Source organism: Rhipicephalus microplus, chromosome 6 (assembly GCF_043290135.1).
Source record: "Rhipicephalus microplus isolate Deutch F79 chromosome 6, USDA_Rmic, whole genome shotgun sequence".
Lineage (NCBI taxonomy): Eukaryota > Metazoa > Arthropoda > Arachnida > Ixodida > Ixodidae > Rhipicephalus > Rhipicephalus microplus.
The window spans coordinates 83,390,908-83,405,304 of NC_134705.1; the positions used below are offsets into that span (position 1 = coordinate 83,390,908).

Sequence of the window (14,397 nt, forward strand, 5' to 3'; positions counted from 1 at the left end):
GACCTCATTTTTATGTATGCCGCCGCCGGGCGTGAGCTTAGTGTAGCGCAGCCCGCGAGGGCGCGGAGCAGCGCATACAAAGAACTTGAAGGCGGCAGGTTTGGCTACCGATAAAATCAGATGACACCATCAGTGTGAGCTGCGTCGCAGCAAAAAAACAGAATAAAGTGAGCCAGAAAGCATGTACCAAGCTAGGTAGGAGCAGACGACGCGAGCTGCATCGCCGCACAACACAGAGGGAAGCCAGGTGCAACCAGTGAAATGGAAAAAAACACGCCCGGCACAGAGGACGCGAATAGCGCCTGCTCACTGTAGGCGGAAAGGCGCGGCGCGTCCGAGGCGCGCAAGCAACCCCCCCCCCCCCCCCTTGCCCCGACGCCGCATGGCGCCAAGACGCCGGCGGTCTACTCGATTGTTCCGCCGCCATCCACGGGGGGGTCCCCCCTGGACACGGCGTTCCCACCCAACCTTGGGGTCTTCGCCTTCGGCGAGGCGTCGCTGTCGCTGCTTCTAACTTCAAGCCCGGTCCGCCGCTGCCTCGCCTCACGAGTAGGGGAACCCTCAAGGGAGTCGCGCTGCCGCTCGTCTCCTTGACGGCGACGCGAGCGAGACCTCGGCTCGGGGCCCTTCTCGCGACTCGAGGCCCGCGCGCCCGAATCGCGACCAGCCCCGTCTCCGCGGCGACGACGCGAGCGCGAGCGAGATGTCCGCTCGCGGCCAGACGCCGGGTGAACCACGGGCGGGTCCGGTCGCCGGCCCTTGTGGGGCACAACCTGCTCGGGGGAAGGGTCTGACGACGCGCAGTCGTCGACCTCGGGCAGGGCATAGTGCCCGCGGCTCACGATAGGCCTGTCATCCCTGGCCAGGGCTTGCTGAGGCGCTTCCAAATCCTGTGCCGAGACAGGGTCCAACACGTTGGCCGGCGCGTCGGAGACGGGGCGGCCTGTCTCCTCTAGCTCAGGAGGCGCCGGGGACGCGTCTTCTAAGGTAGCCAAAGGCGGCCAGTCCTCGGCGCTCCATAGGCTTGCGGGTGTCGTAAGGGACGCCGATCGCGTCGGGCCCGACTCGGTATCAGTTGTGTCTGCGCCAGAGGACGCCGACACCGAAGCAACGGAGGCAGACCCACCGCGCGTCTCTTCCTTGACACCTGAAGACGCCGCACTGCTGCTTGCGCTAGAGTCTGATTCCCCGTGGCGACGCCAAGAGAGGGGGCCCTTTGCGGTCGCGCGGGGCGCGGACTTCGGCGTGAGGACCTGAAGGCGCGGAGGGGATCCACCCGACCTCGGCAAGGGGGCACCGGATGACTGGCTAGGTGCTGCGTTGGTAGCTGTCAGCACTGATGAACCGTGGGCAGCGGCCGCGTAGGAGCGCCTGCGGAAACACTCTCGCGTCCCGTGACGGCCCCCGCAACGCGAGCACTCAGCTGTGCAGCCCTCTGTGTCGTGGCCAAAGACGCCACAACGCTTGCAAAACTCGGCCGCGCACGCGGTCGCCATGTGCCCGACCTCGCCGCAGCGCGCACAAACCCGACGCATGCCTCTATATTCGCACATTACTGTGTGCCCCGCAATCGTTAGGAAGTTGGGAACAGGGCGATGCATCTCAATTTTCACGAGACGCACCCCGTTTATCTTGGTCTGGCGGTTGGCTAAGGTGGCGAACGAAATGCCCTTCACCTTGCCAAACTGAGCTAAGGCGTTACTGAGGGTTTCATCCGGCAGAAAACCGGGGTAGCGGTAGACGTTTACATACGTTACCGGCGGCCCGACGGGCTCTACCGGCACGTTCACTCCGTTTACCTTAAAGCCCTCTGCAACCATAAGCTTTGTCGCCTGACTAGCATTGCGGGTGCAAACGAGAAATTTTGATCCCCCCATATGTTGGAGCATATACCGGGTGTTCAAAATTAAGCTTTATGATTTTTTTAAAATTAGGCGCTCGAAGGCACGTGAGAACCACTTGTGCAAATAAGTTAAGCGGCCAGGGGGACAGAAAGTTAGATGATAATTATCGCTGTCAGCAGCCCAATTAACTAAAATTTAATAATTAACTTTTTACTGGCTGCGGTAAGTTGGCATGTTTATATTGAAAAAATGTAGGCAGTGGTGTTTGTACACAGTTTCAGTTGGAAGATTTTTTCTAGCACGCCTGTGTTCCGAGATATCCGGCTCCAAAGTTTAATTGTCTTTCGCACGATTACGCATGCAAGAGGGTGAGGGTCCGCGCAAAGCTCCTCCCTAAAGTGACGCATCTGTTGCGTGTGGTGTTTAGTGTGTGAAGAGGGTGGAAGCGTAGGCATAGGTGATAGCAATTACCCTTGCCCTCTTCGGCCGTCGAAATCAAAAATCGAAGAACGCTTGCAACCAGTGTCGTAACACGCAACTGCAGAGCCTCTAACGATAGTGGCAGATACCATGCCGAGATAATGGTGCGAGCGGAGAATCTGGATGCCAGTGCGCGTGCGTAATAATCACTAGAGAAGCATGCGTGGTCGTTGCCTGGGCTACGCGAATAGCGTGACTGCTGATGTCCGAGTACTGTAACTTTTATTGAAACAAGAGCAACAACTCCACCAATAATAACTGAAACAGTTTTATCCTTGCTAACGCATATTTCCTGCTGCTACATAAGCATATTTCGGTCATGCACAAATCTCATCGAAACTCTTCACCTCTCAAGACGTCAATGCCCCAAAAAGTGTTCAAAATGCCTGCCTTCGGCAGCAACGCAAAGCATGAACCGCTGTCGCGTCGACTCGATGACTCGGCGCAGTACTTCTGCAGGAATACTCGCACAGGCAGATGTTATCCTGTCCTTCATGTCATTAACATCGCTGGGCTCTGTTACGTAAACTCGATCTTTAACGTAGCCCCAAAGGAAAAAGTCGAGCGGAGAAAGGTCAGGTGATCTTGGTGGCCAAAACATCGCTCCTGCGCGCCCAATCCACTGTTGTGGAAAACGTCTGTCCAACCAGTTCTTCGCCCTGGTAGAAAAATGTGGTGGTGCTCCATCGTGCTGAAACCATACTTGGCGCAGGTCATTCAGGGAAAGACTGCAGACAAGATCATCAATGACAACACCTAATATTTCTTCTGTGTACATCTTTCCGTTCAAGTTGTCCTCAAAAAAGTGAGGTCCGATGATCCTGTCCCCGAGTATGCCGCACCACACATTCACACTCCAGCGAACTTGATGCTTGTGCTGCCTCAGCCAGTGTGGGTTTTCTTGTGCCCAATAATGGGCGTTGTGAAGATTAACACTTCCATTTCGGCAAAACCGAGCTTCATCAGTCCAAATTATTCTGTGCAAAAAGTCATTTTCTTGATCAGTTTTGATGAGGCCCCAATTGCAGAAGTCAACTCGCCTTTCAAAGTCCGCCTCATTTAGGTCCTGATGAAGGTAAACGTGATATGGATGGAACTTGTGCTTTCTTAAAACATTTGTGACTGTTCCGATGCTGCGACCGCACTGATCGGCAATCTGTCGGATGCTGAGCTCTGGCATCGAGGTTACGCACGCGACAACGTCGATTTCAAAGTCTTCATCGACGATTGCCTTCCTGGTCCGTCTCGGAAGGTGGACAGAGCCTGTTGTGCAGAAGCGTCGAAACAGGTTTGTGAAAGTGGGCCTTGTTGGAAGGGGACGGTGTGGGTGGCGAGACGCGTAAAGCTCCATTGCTAACGAAGCGTTGCCATTCATTTCAGCCATTGCAAGCACCACGTCTACTTTTACTTTGGTAGAATACCTCACGCCAGAAGCAGCCATATTAGCTCGAAAGGACTCCACGTGGATTTCCTTGGTAGACCTTCAATGCAGAGACGCTGTGCTCTAACCGGAGGCACCCTAGTGCAGGACGGTCCTGCTAACGCGTTCACAAGAAGATGTCTCAGTGTGATCTAAAGTCACGAAAAAACGTCGCGAAAAATGGTCTCCTGTTATCGCGTTCATCAGGATCATGCGTAAGGCTCATGGCGCACCGCGCTGTCACATTTTGATTTCGCCGGCCGAAGAGGGCAAGGGTAATTGCTATCACCTATGCCTACGCTTCCACCCTCTTCACACACTAAACACCACACGCAACAGATGCGTCACTTTAGGGAGGAGCTTTGCGCGGACCCTCACCCTCTTGCATGCGTAATCGTGCGAAAGACAATTAAACTTTGGAGCCGGATATCTCGGAACACAGGCGTGCTAGAAAAAATCTTCCAACTGAAACTGTGTACAAACACCACTGCCTACATTTTTTCAATATAAACATGCCAACTTACCGCAGCCAGTAAAAAGTTAATTATTAAATTTTAGTTAATTGGGCTGCTGACAGCGATAATTATCATCTAACTTTCTGTCCCCCTGGCCGCTTAACTTATTTGCACAAGTGGTTCTCACGTGCCTTCGAGCGCCTAATTTTAAAAAAATCATAAAGCTTAATTTTGAACACCCGGTATACACTATCATCTCCTGCTGTTTCCTCTACTGCGTCTATTAAATCGTCAACAGAAACGTCGCCTTCGGGCGCTGAGAACATAAAGCAATTCTCCCTCACCGGGAGTTCAAATGGCGTGGCCATACTTGTAAGTAGAGTCCGCAAGTCGCCGGGTCGGGCGAGGCTTGAGGACGACTCGTTACGTGCAGGCGAGCTGCACACTGGTAGAACGCGGCTCAGCCGAGGCGAGGGCCACGCAGGACTAGGTGGTGGCCAGTGGACCGCAGGGGGCTCCAGGACGGCAGGCGTGGGCCGGGGACCTTGCACCACCAGGCATGGGGCGAGCGGGCGCCAGGCAGGCGCCGGGAACCCGAGGCGGCAGGCGGGCGCGCGGAGCGGCGCTGCCACAGGAACGACCACTTGCACGGGCTTCACAGGAACCGGGGGCCGACGCCGACGTGACGTGACCCCAGGTCACGCAGCGTGACTCGTAGAAAACAGCTTATCCCTAGTCCGCTTGAAGTTTCTTGTTTCGCTTACAAACATGTTAAAACTGTAACCTTCTTTTTCCCAGAGGTCACAGCCATGCGTGCTTGCTTGCATGCGTACTCTCGAATGTAACCATGACGCCACACCAAATGCTTGCCGGCGAACATTATCAGGCATGTCGCGAGGAATGCTACAGCACTTGTTTTAAAAACTGATGCATAGTGTACATGTCCAACTCGAGCACCAAAGCCTGGAAGGAAAAAAGAAAAAAAATGACTGTGCAAAATGTGACTACGTCACTCATCCAACATGGCTTCTACGCTGGCTGCCCAAGCAACGCCTCTGCAACGACGCCCACAATCATCCGCAAAAAGGTGTTGCCTTTGGCTGCTTCAGCGCGCTCAACGTATGCCTTGAAATTTCCGACGTGGCGGAACACCGCACCGAGGTCTACCGCGTGCGTTGTGAAGCCGGTGAATGAAGGGTCATGTGGCAGAAGGTGACGGAACGTGAGTGTGCGACATGCCGCTGCGATGTCGTTCAAGCGTTCAACGGGCCGGCAGGCTCTGCCTGTCGTGGTCGAAAGCGCTTGTCCAAGTTTTGCTGATTCCGAGGGGTAGGAGTGCTATAGTGGCGTGTACGAGGCGCTGGTGCGGCGCTCCGTCGATCGTGCCAGACGGACATGAGGCGGCAAGAAGGCGGTCGTCAAGTGGTCGCGGAAATCAGTGGAGAAGTACTCGCCTGCGCTTTTCGTCGAATTCCGCTGGGTAAGGTGCGAGAAGACTCGCGACAGACGGTCTTCGGGAGACGGGTGGTTGCACAAATGCGACCGTGCGTCAACGTGCAGCCATATTCGTGGATTATTTCGTTCATTACGATAGCTTCGTCACAGCGCTCGCTGGGGTTGCTTGTTTTTGTTGACCTTCACTTGTGGCTCACACCCACTGTGGGGGATTGGCCGGTTTGTTGTTCTGCTTCTTCGACTTCTACATACTCGGCTTAGTGAAGCTGTGAGGAGTGATGAGTGGGTACAGAGGCAAAGCACAGCAAAGCGCGCCCGGGGCGTGATCTCACGCGTCCTGGGTTCCACGGCGCTTCAGGTACGTGCGTGGTGCGTCCGTACGTCTAGTGCGCAATTTTTTTGGAACTTCCAGCAACTGGCGATCCCATTCAGGTGAGCGTGCAAGGATGTGTGTTGTAATTAACGAGAGTCAACAGTGGATGAGCTGGTACGAGATGGTGTTCATAAATGTAGTGTGTGATCAACAAGGCGATGCCCGCCGTGGTGGTCTAGTGGCTATAAGGTACTCGGCTGCTGACCCGCAGGTGGTGGGATCGAATCCCGGCTGCATTTCCCTGTGCTCAGATTAGGGTGCACGTTAAAGAACCCCAGGTGGTCGAAATTTCCGGAGCCCTCCATTACGACGTCTCTCATAATCATATGGTGGTTTTGGGACGTCATACCCCACATATCATCATATCGTCATCAAGGTGATGGCTGAGGGCGCCAGCGAGGTAGCTGACCGCGTGGCAACGAAAGACAGCCACCGCTGGCAGGAGCTGGGACCCAGGTCAGTGGACCTAGAAAAAGCACATCGGGGCTTTGCCGCTCCACCATACAGCAGGTGTGTGTGGGGTGGGTCCTGTGGCGTTCTTTGCGATTTTAATTTGTGATGGGGAATAGTGTAGATGCATAGACGTGGCGAGAGCACGCGTCTTCAGGTTAAGACGTAGCGTGAAGATGTGAAATAAAAATGCCTTCGTTTGTCACTGCAACTGTAAACAGAAACACCAACAACCATTTTCTAGAGGCTGTTTTATTTTTCGTTCCGAAACGGGTGAATATGAAAAGCGGAATTAGCTTGGCACATACATACACACTTCTACACACATACATACACATCGTATACACACTTCTAGCTTTCCTCCGAAACAGTAATAATAAATTACTCAATAGTTTTATTAATATGAGTAGGGATGTTTAAAAAAAATAAAAGCTTGAGTATGTACGTGTGAACATAACCGAAAAAAAGGGTGGGGGGGGGCTCCAATTATGAAATTTCCACAGAAACATTTATTTTCCCACAGCAATCGTAAGTGTAAACACAGCTAGCGCACTTCCCGCACGCGAATACCGCGTCAGCCTGGGCGGCGTGACGCCACCGTCTCGGACACTCGCCGCACCCACGCCGTTTACCCCGATATCCTTGGTAAATTCGAACACTCTTTCTGTCATTGAATTTATTGTCGAACTCACCCCCCGCAGGGGTGAGTGGGCCGATCCCGGAGGTAGTGCAATACCGGGCCAACCCGTGGCGGAGGTGAAGCAAGCTTCAAGCACTCCGCCGCATTGCAAAAATAAGTTTAATATCTTGGATCCAAATAGGATCCGTATCAGATATTAAGCTGATCAGAACAGATACTACACAAAGGGAAATTTTATTAACGAGTCACACGTTGCCCTCCACCAAGGGGCTACAACACAAATGGACAATAGGCTCAGAGTCACAAAATAACATGAGAGGCACCGCGACATGGGTTGAAATCACGCAGTAGCAGCAAAGTGCAATTTCCAGGTTACAGCCTTATACACCATTTCAAGGGGTGTTTACAATGCAAGATTAACATGTGCATTCATTTTTTAAAAAATATAAAGAAACATGTGATCAAACACACAGTTGCCTACACATGTGTTGAGAAATTGCACAAGCACAGTGTGTATTGTGGCTAAACAAAAAAGACTCTTGCAAAACACAAAAGGTTATACAGTCTCAAGGGATGAAACAAGCACGCGGACAATAAAAACGGAGATACTAGTTTAAAGTAGAAACGTGGGTTTAGAGGTCAACACCATACCGAGCGACAGTTTGGTGGAAAAGGGTTAGAAGGGGGTGATGGGGAGGCGCAGCTTGCCTTTTTGTAGTAGGAAGAACCTCGTGTGCCATCGGCGAAGGAATTTTTCCTCGCCACTGGTTTCGAGGTCCTCTGACAGATAATGCCACAACACCAAGCGTATCTTGGCTACCGCGGGGAAGGCTGCCCGTACTGGTTTATGCCTAGCTTCGGCTAGGCAGCGCCGGTTCCAAAGCACGAACAGTGTGCACGCTACCACCAGTTTGGCGAATGCGCCTCTGTTCCTGGCGAGGGCTGGAGGGGGGCGAATGCGAAACTCTCTCGCCACTATCCGCCATACCGGCTTAGCTGCGGGGCACTTGTGCAGGGCGTGTGTAAGGGTTTCGATGGAGGGACAATTGGGACAGCGGGCGGAAGGTGCAATGCCTAGCCTGTGTAGGCGCTGGCGAGTTGGTAGGATGTGCCAATTTTTCCTCCACGTGAAGTCTGCTACCTGCTTGGGCATTCTCCGCCCATCTCTACGCGCATTCCGTTGCCATTTTTGGGACCGCCTGCACTCATCATGCGTCAACTGGTGCCGCGCAATGTCCTCCGCGATGCGAGCGGGTGGGGTTTTGTCGATGTCGCATTCGGAGGCGTCTTTCTCAAGCATCCGCATCGTGTTTGCGGCGCCCTTATAAAAGCTTGAGGGAGCTTCCGCAAGCGGAGTGAGGGGACGCTCCGCATTCAGGAAGGCAGCGTTTGTGCTGCACCAGTAGCGCATGATGTCCCTCCCTACGTATCCAGTTGTTTGGAACAATGCCCTAGCCGTTTTTAATGCCAGCACTTTGCCAGTAGTGGGCGGGTGGGACAATCCGAGGCCATCCTCGTCCGTCGAAAGGTGTAGGAGGGTGCGGCGTATGGGCGCGGGCTTGCCATCCCATAGGAAGGCGCCGATCATTTTCATCAGCCTTGTAGCTGTCCTAGCGGGCATCACGGCGACTCGACTGGCGTAATACGCAAAGGCGCAAATGGTGGTTGTCACTGCCAGGGCTTTTTCGCGCAAAGACATGCCTTTTGGGCTGAGGCGCTCTATTGCCACTTGTGCGCGTTCCAACGCTCGTTGCCAGGTTTTCTCCGCCACACCGCCACCAAAGAAGTAGATGCCCAGTACCTTGACGGTGTCCACTGCGCGCAGCCCACCCAGGGCCTCTCGGGGGAAGGCGCCAAAGGCAATGGCCTTGCTTTTCTCCATGTTAAGGAGCGCGCCTGAGGCGTCCGCGTAGGGTGCGAACGTCTCCCAGAAAACCTGTAAGCTTGCCGGGTCACGGACAAACAACGAAACATCGTCCGCATAGGCAAGCACTTCGATTGTGGCTTCGCCCGTTAGTGGAAAGCCCCTAATGCGGTCGTTGTTCATGATTCTTGTCAATAGCGGCTCGAGCGAGAGTATGAAGAGGGTGGGCCCAAGTGGGCATCCCTGGCGGATGCCTCTCTCGTACGCGAAGTCAGTCGATGGGGCGCCATTTACGACTACGTGGCACGTAAGATCTCTGTACAGTAGGGCGATGCTTTCCACAAAGTGTGCGGGGAAACCGAAACGGCGCAGGACTTCGAGCATGTACTCGTGCCCAACTCGATCGAAGGCCTTCGCTTGGTCGAGCGATATGAAGGCGCCCGACAAAGATTTGGCAGTCAAATATTCGAAGGCATCCCGCGTGACCGTCAAGTTGGCGAAAATTGAGCGGACCGGCACTGCGCAGGTCTGTTGTGTTGAAACTATGGTCTGTAGCAGTGGTTTCATGCGGTTGTTTAGCAGGGAAGCCACCATCTTGTAGTCAGCATTCAGAAGGGTGACCGGCCGCCACGCCGAAAGCTCCTCCTGCTGGGCGCCCACCTTGAGGAGGAGGACGATCCTCCCTTCGCCGAAGGATGGTGGTTTCCGGTGATGGGTAACCACCATGTTTACCATGAGCACGAGGACTTTCTCCAGTTCATTCCAAAAGGTGGAATAGAAGGAAGCTGTGAGTCCGTCTGTGCCAGGAGCGGAGTTCGGTGGCATGTTCTTGATGGTAGTCCTTACTTCTTCCGCTGTTGCATCACTGCCCAACATTTCAGCTTCATCCTGCTCGAGGCGCGCAAGGTTACGACAGAGCTCTTCATACAGATGCTCCCCGTCTGGGGTGCCAGCGCAGTCTGTGTCTCGAAAGAGGTCTGCAAAGTAGTTCCGGAATGTCCTGCCAATGTCATCTGGGTCAGTGGCGAAGGAGTTGTCCGGGCGCTGAACCCGCGTGATGTGGACACGGCCGTTCCCGGTCACCCCATTGGGGTCTGCTTCGGCCTGGTCTTTGGGTGGCCTCCGCGCACGTTGTTGGAGTAGCCGGGTATCTTCGGCATCCAGAGCAGCGAGGTAGCCCCGCGTACAGTCCGTCAGGGTGTCCGCCCCCCTGATGATACGGATCCTGCGTAGGGTCTCATTCAGTCTGTCTGTGATCCTGTGCTTCCGGGCTTTTCCTTCGTCCTGGAGAATGGTCTTCCACTCCGCTTTCAATGCTTCCCATGATTCTCGGGTCACTTCTGAGACGTCGTCAACTGAGGCCTGAATGCGCTCTCTGATTCGTTCGACGCTATCCTCGTCGAGGAGCAAAGCCGCGTCAAGCCGCCAGCCATGGTTGCCACTGAGAATTCCGGGGCGGCACCTTATTGTGGTGACAAGTGGAAGGTGGTCGGATCGGTTTGCGAGGGTGGCAGGGAGGGGCAGGACCTCGCATGCCTCCACTGAGGAAAGGAGGAAGTCGGGCAGGTAGGTCCGATCGATACGAGAGGCGGTGAACTGTGAGGAGCGCGTGGGTGCGAAAAGATCGCCATGGACGTGAATCCAGACATCCGTGAGGGATAGGTGCCTTAAGAGCGTCACTAGCTTCTTCGCATGGTATGTGGAAGCTCCGCGGCCCGGCCCCCTGACGTCCCTGTGCGAGTCTATTACGCAATTGAAGTCTCCCAGGAGAATGTGTGGGAGTGGTTCTGAGAGCATCTGGAGTAATTCTTGAAAGAAGTTATTAGTGTACATTCTCGTCACTGGAGCGTAAACATTAACGAAGCGGCACCGCTTCCCATTACCGAATATGTCTAACAAAAGAGTGCGGCCGTTTGCGCCGAATGTGCAAAAAGCTTTCTGCCGGAAGCGGCCCGTAATGAAGATGGCCCCCACCCCACATGCCCTCGCGTTTGTCAGTGAGAAGAAGGCGTCGACCCGGAAGGTTCTCTTGAAGGTGGCGACGTCCAGCGGCGATCGAAAATTCGTCTCCTGGAGGAATAGCACATCGATCCCCAGGGACAGGGCAAACGCTAGGATGCTTTCCTGTTTTGCCCTGTCCTGGAAGCCCCTGACGTTCCAGGAAGCTATTTTAGGGTGAGGCATAGCCTAATAAAATGGTAATGGGAAGGAGGAAAAGGGCCCTGTCATGATGGCAACAGGGCGCAACAGCTGAGGAGCGCATGCCTCTATGACAGCCGCCGCCAAGAGCAGGCGACCCGACTGGCGTGAGCCGCGTCTCTACAGATAACAAAAAGAAGGCAGCCAGAACGACTCTGTGGCGTTGTACCCCAGGAGCAAGCCAAGAAAACACGCCGGGGTCACGGGACGCGGCCAGCGTCCGTGCACTCCAGGCGCGAAGGCACGGCAACGCAAAACGAAGAAAAGAAAAAACGGACACAGACGCGTCCGAGGCACCCGAGCAAATCACCCCCTCCCCCCCCCCCCCCCAATGCCGCGCGGTGCCGCGACCCCGCCGCCTACTCGGCTGTCTACTACACAAGGATAAGTTTATTGAACTTCAAACGAAAAGTTACAGGGTGATAACATGCATTTACAGAAAAAAACTACAAACAGTGGGCACACTGAATATATACAATTGTACATTTGCACAACCCGATACAAAAGAGCATGTTATTTATACCTATTTACAAGCATAAAGTGAAACTAATCAGGAAAAAAAACACAAACACATTTCAGCTGCTATGTCTTACAAAAGGAATATGCAGGGGTGGGGGGGGTGTCGCGTTGCATGTACATATTTGCAGTCCTATTTACATGAACAGAGATAAATACAAACGAGAGAGCACGCAGCATATGTACCTATGCTTCCACAAAGTATGAAAAGGAGGATATTTACAAAAACACGAGGCGCTATATACATATGTGCAATAACCAGCCACCCTTTGGTGTCGGCAGACGGGTCCAGCGGCACAACACAGTATCAAAAAACTCGCTTCACCAGAGTGCACATCACTTTATGTGGACAGGCGTTTCAGTGGTGTATCTGGGGAGAGCGGCGAGGGGGGGTCACCATGATGGTTGGGAGCCGCATATGTGTCGCCCTTGAGTTGAACGACGCCCAAAACCGAGAGCGGTTAGTAGCTGACGATTGAACGACCAGCTTGCCTTCTCTCAAGAAGAAGAATTTCGTGTGCCAGCGGCGGAGAAACATCTCCTCTCCGCTGGCCTCGAGTTCCCGGGAGAGGAGCTCCCACACCAGCCTTCTTATACGTGCGACGGCGGGTGACGCCGCCCGAACTGGCCGTCGCCGCGCTTCCGCGAGTGAGCGGCGCTGCCACCCAACGAAAAGAGTACAGGCGGTCACCAGCCGTGCGAACGCGCCTTTGTTGCGTCTGTGACCTGGTGGGGGGCGGATCCCAAAGGTGTGCGCTACCATGCTTCAGAGAGGCCGCGCGGCCGAACACTCGAGCAAGGCATGCTTCTGGGTTTCGGGTCCCGGCAGTTTGGGCAGCGGTCGTCGGGCACAATGCCTAGTTTCTTCAAGCGACACCTAGTTGGGAGGACCTCCCACGCCCTCTTCCAGAGAAAGTCCTGTATATCGCAGGGTAGCAGGCTATGCAGCAGGGAGAGGTCGCGTTTAGCATGCCCCGCTCGTCGCCGGTCCTCATCGCTGAGCTGGCTCGCCGTAAGTGCCTCCACAATGCGGGCCGGCTGCTCCGCGTCAGGGTCGTGATTGGGCACTTCCTTGCGCAGCATCCTAGCTGTCGCTGCTAATGCCTTGTAGGAAGGCGACGGCGATTCGGCGTGGGGGCCGGAGTGTTGACTGGCATCCAGCCAGCTGTTACACGGGCCGCTCCAATAGAGTAGCAGGCCTCTCCCAACATAGTTGTCTGCTTGCGCCAGCTTGCGGGCCGTCTTCAAGGCTAGCACTTTGCTCGAGGTGAGCGCGTGCGGGAGGCCAATCCCCCCTTCTTTCGTTTCCAGCTGGAGGAGCGTTCACTTGACTGGGGGCGGCGTCCGGCCCCACAGCAATTCATTTGCCATCATGCCGAGTCGAGTGGCCACCCGCGCTGGCATCACTGCTACCCTGCTCACATGAGAGGCCAAGGCAAGCACTCTGGTCTTTATTGCGACAGCCTTTTCGCGCAGGGTCAAGTTGAACAGCGCTGCGCGCTCAGTGAGTAGTGCTGCCCTGTCGACGACCCGCGTCCATGTAGAATCGTCCACTCCTTCACGTGAAAAGTAGACTCCGAGGACCTTGACCGTGTAGACCGGTTCGAAGTCGCTAATCGCTTCTGTAGAAAACGGGCCGAAAAGCAGTGCTCGGCTCTTTCTCTCATTCAATTCGGCTCCGGATGCCTTTGCGTAAAGCTGGAATATGCCACGGAAGCGGTCGAGGCTTCGTGCGTCTTTGAGGAACAGGGATATGTCGTCGGCAAACGCCAGGACTCTGATCTCTTCGGTACCGGTCATTGGCAGGCGCTGGATACACTCGTCGCTGGCCAGGGTAGTCAGCAGGGGCTCAATGGAAAGTACAAACAGGGTTGGGCCCAAGGGACACCCTTGCCTGATGCCTCTCGTGTACCGAAAGAAGTCCGTACTCCTGCCATTCACCGCGATTTGCCGTTCGCAAATCGGAGTACAGGAGCTCGACGACAGCCACAAACTCCCGCGGGAGCCGGAAACGGCGGAGCACTTCGAAGAGCCACATGTGTCTGACCCTGTCAAACGCCGTTGCTTGGTCAAGGGACAGGAAGGCACCCGTGACTCTCTTCTGGGCCGCGTATTCGAAGACGTCTCGTGTGGCTGTGAGGTTGGCGAACATAGACCGGCCAGGCACGGCGCAGGCTTGGTGGGGAGCGATCAAGTCTGGGAAGAAGGTCCTCAGTCTGGTGTTGAGTATTGACGCCACGATCTTGTAGTCTACATTGAGTAGAGAGATTGGGCGCCATGACGACAGTTCTCGTGGGGGTGCACCGTCCTTGAGGATGAGGTCTATGCGCCCCACGCTGAAAAAGTGGGGTTTCATGTGCCGCTGGAGGACCATGTTGACCACGGCCAGGAGCGGGGCGCACAAGACGTCAAAGAAAGTCATGTAGAAGCTGGCCGTCAGTCCATCGGTGCCCGGAGCCGAGTTCGATGGCATGGCTCGGATGGCTATGCGGAGTTCCTCCTCCGTTGCTGGACCACACAAGACTGTGCACTCATCTTCGGCAAGTCGAGGCAGATGCGAACACAGACCGTTCATGAGAGCTGCCTCGGGAGGGGGCCGCAAAAGTCCGGCTCGCGGAAAATGACCTCAAAGTAGTCAGGGCACTCCGCCTCTATCTCAACGGGGTCGGATATGAGGCTACCGTCAGGGCGTTGCAATTCT

The 14,397-nt window shown here is 54.8% G+C and overlaps 1 non-coding gene across 1 annotated transcript; it reads right to left on the reverse strand.

Moving 5' to 3' along the window:
- Positions 1 to 7,179: 7,179 nt before the first annotated feature.
- LOC142766248 (U2 spliceosomal RNA) lies at positions 7,180 to 7,362 on the reverse strand. The gene has a single exon (XR_012884438.1). It is a non-coding gene; the product is annotated as a U2 spliceosomal RNA (small nuclear RNA).
- Between the last annotated feature and the right edge of the window lie 7,035 nt (positions 7,363 to 14,397).